At 42.1% G+C, this 3,601-nt stretch overlaps 1 long non-coding RNA gene across 1 annotated transcript; it reads left to right on the top strand.

Moving 5' to 3' along the window:
• The first annotated feature begins 905 nt into the window (after positions 1 to 905).
• On the top strand, positions 906 to 3,143 carry LOC123136526 (uncharacterized). The gene is made up of 2 exons (XR_006467051.1): positions 906 to 1,491; positions 2,852 to 3,143. It is a non-coding gene; the product is annotated as an uncharacterized lncRNA (long non-coding RNA).
• Positions 3,144 to 3,601: the final 458 nt, after the last annotated feature.

The following is a 3,601-nucleotide window of genomic DNA, read 5'->3' as shown; positions in this document are numbered from 1 at the left end:
ATAGGCTTGCTAGACAAACAGAGGGCACGCCTGCAATATCAATAAGAGAGGGGATGGCTGCCTGTCTGTGCACGTGCGTGTGAGAGACGGGTTAGGAGGCATGCACGAATGATGAGGGGGGACGATATGGCTGTTGTAAGAAGATGTAACTACATAGGAAGATCAATCGTCCTTTGTGAGAGAAAGGAGAGACATAACTTGTGAGGTACATCGATCGATGGGGGGGGGATAGTTAAAGTCGACCTAGGTATATGTTGGGAGATCGATTGGTATACATACATGTGTGTTTTAAAAACAAATGAGGCACGAGGAGAAGGATAGAGAGAGAGGGATGCATCTAGGAGGTGGTGCGAGAGGCATACTACATCAAGGGGGAAGGCGTGTGCGAGTACGAGATAAGAGAAGAGGGGAAGATTGTGTTTGTGCTAGGCACACCTGGCTAGAGAGGCATATTGATCGATGTGTGCCGTAAAGAAGGAGCTGGGGGGTGTACACACACCATGGGTGAACGACCTAAACTGAAAAGACGAATTTGCACGATGGAGCTAGAGAATGCTGAGGGAGGGTGAGAGGGATGCTGGTGTGTGCATGCACGAGAGAAAGTTAGAGCTTGCTACAAAGATAAGAGGATTGTGTGGGTGTAAAAGACGAATAGAGATCATACTTCATTATAAAAATCAAATTCGGATATTTGAAGAATTTATCATAGTGTTTTAAACCGACGCATGTGTGAATCTATAATACCTAAATAGTTCATCCCCACTACCCTATTTCCCTAAACATGCAAGCTATCCAACTCAGCAGCCTTGCCACATCAGCAATAACTCTTATTTATCTTCACTTGCCAACTTGCCACATCAGCAAAAAAATTCAACAAGCCGTGTTGTCATTTGTTTCAGGGTTAACAAAATCATGCTGGTAGCCGAAGCGTGCCTCTTTGGGCTTCCGTAACAGATGAGGCAGAGTAATAAGCAATAAAGAGAAGCCCAAGAGAAGCCCACCGATGGATCTCTCTTATCCCTTCCTCTTCCTGGTAGCAGAACAGACGATGCCACCCACGCACCATGGATGCCCTGCAGCCGACTGCTTCGGCGTTCTTCCACGCGAGCGAGCAGAGGCACCCCATGGCGCCTCCTCCTCTCCTTCTCTTGGCGCGCGAAGACCTCGACGGAGCCACCTCCATCGCGTCATCGATCTGGCCGCCGCCTCACCTGCGGCTCGATCTTATCTGGGAGAGATGGTGAGGGGTGGGGGTGGCGGAGTAAGGGGAGCCGGAGAGGAAGATCCGGTGCAGGACTCCCACGCTGCAGACTTGAGGCAGCCAACCACGGCCACGTCGATGACTCTGCCTCCTGAAGGACGACATCCACCACCTCCCTCCCTGCCGCCCAGAAGTGACGAGGTTGCCGCCTCTCGGCAACTTTCTGTGCTCTCGCAGAAATTCCCCTTCAGATAGTGGAGCGCCGTCGCTCCCATAGTCTTCAGCATCAGGTTGGCGTCTGCACCTTTGCTTCAAAATTGTGTCATGCCAGCCAGTTCATGCAAAGTTAATCTGACGTTCCCTCTTGCATTATATTGGTCTCAAAAGCACATGTGTTGTATCATAAAGGATTACTGATCCATACCATTATGATTATTTCAGTGTCATCACAGATCCGTTCTCTTTTTCATGAAGTTGGCTGGGTGCTTTGGCCACATGACAACTTCCATTTGAAATATAAAATATATAAATCAGTGAAGTTGATGTCATACAACTCATGTTTCGTCACTGTACGAACAAACTTTGAGATCTATATTGCCATCCCAACAGATCAAGACATGGATTACATATTAAAAGTGCATCAATGTTTTGTCGTTTAACACCATGTGTGGATATATCATTGACAACCAATGGTTTTTTATGCTTGAAAAATACTTCATCGCTGCAATATGATGGTAAGATATGTTTTGTTTTCCTCTAGAGAAACTTCATAACTCAAAAACGGTTTTATTTTTGTAGCATTGTAGAGTTCTTTTGAGCGTATGCGATTCCAAATCATATTCTGATTTTTCATTCACAATGCTTTCTTCATTCCCATTATCTTGACCTTCATGGTAATAATTTCCACCTAAATCTAGCAAATAATCACCGGTTATGTATAGTTCAATATTTGTGCATCACCAGTTGTAAAGGGTTCAGTATATCAATTCGTTGAAGTTTGTTGCTATATTCATATGTACATTTCTATCAAATGTACATGATTTCATTTTTGTTGGTGGTCTAGATTCATTGGATTATTCTATTTTTTGGTCAATTTGATTGTGGGAATGACCCAAAATTTGTCAAAGGAGCAATGGAGTGGGTGCTCAAATCTTCATCTTTCGGCTGCTTTAAAATGATTCGGCATCTGCAAGTAATGTTCCCTTCTTATGTGAGTAAGGTGGGGCAAAATCTTCATGAAATACTGTAGAGAACTAGGACATTACCAATCTAGGTGCCATCAGCTTTGTGACCATGTTTATTTCTCTGACTTAAAATTTTGTTGCCTTTTACTTGTGGTCTGGCAAGGGATTTTTTATGTACCATCTCATGGTGGTATTTTTTTTCTTCTAACTGTATAATTCATCTATGCTGAGAATACATGCACAAATAAAGTGGGTTGTGTTCTTGCCCCGTTCTGCTACTTGATGCATCTGTCTATTTTCCTCCCATGTCATAATTGTCGTGCGATCAATCTTTTTGTTTGGAATACTAATATATCTATTGCTTTTTTTTATCTTTTTGTTGATCTATTCATCCAAAAATATATCTATTGCTATTTTGTACAACCATGAGCTTCCTTATTGATATATATTGTTACTAATCCCGCAGGGCTCCTGATTCCATGGCGTGCCTTAGTCTTTTGGCGGGCATATTTAAAGTTGAGGGATCTTTTATTCCATTTCAATTTTCTTTGGAAATCTTCTGCCGGCTCAAGTGCTCATGTCAAGGAATATAGCTGTATTTTTCTTGGATTTTTCATTTGCCTTGCAATGCTAATGGAGAAAAGGCAACAAAAACTATTCGAGGGAGAGATTGTTAACGAATAGATCAACAAACTATTTGTCATGGAAATTGCTATTTGGAGACCTGGTGCATTTTGAAAGTATGTAACGACCAAGTCTTTGATTGTGCACTTGCAAACTTTGGTTGGTGCAGGATTCCCGTTGTTAGCAGTAGCACCTACACATAGAACTGTACTGGAGAGTGAAAAGTAATTTGCTCTTTCCCCATTAACTCATAACATTATTCCATGTGACTGAAAGAGTGATCTGATCATCAAAATTATCATTTTACATGATCATCAAAGTTTATCCATACATTCCCGTAGCAACGCGCGGGGAATCATCTAGTATATATAACGGTTATACACATGGTGTGGTTATGAACATGTTATACTACATATAATATATTTTATATCTACTCTTATAAAAACGGAGTTGTTGATGACGGTGTGCCTGCCATCCTGCAATATAGGCCATCAGATTTATATCTCACGGATAGGAAGGGAACTATGGCAATTTTGAAAAATGATACCCACACCCTCTCCATATTTGCAAATTAGGCCTCCCCTTGATCATG

Source organism: Triticum aestivum, chromosome 6B, assembly GCF_018294505.1.
Source record: "Triticum aestivum cultivar Chinese Spring chromosome 6B, IWGSC CS RefSeq v2.1, whole genome shotgun sequence".
Classification (NCBI taxonomy): domain Eukaryota; kingdom Viridiplantae; phylum Streptophyta; class Magnoliopsida; order Poales; family Poaceae; genus Triticum; species Triticum aestivum.
The sequence above is the reverse complement of the archived record's forward strand: the minus strand, read 5'-3'. Positions and strand labels throughout refer to the sequence as shown.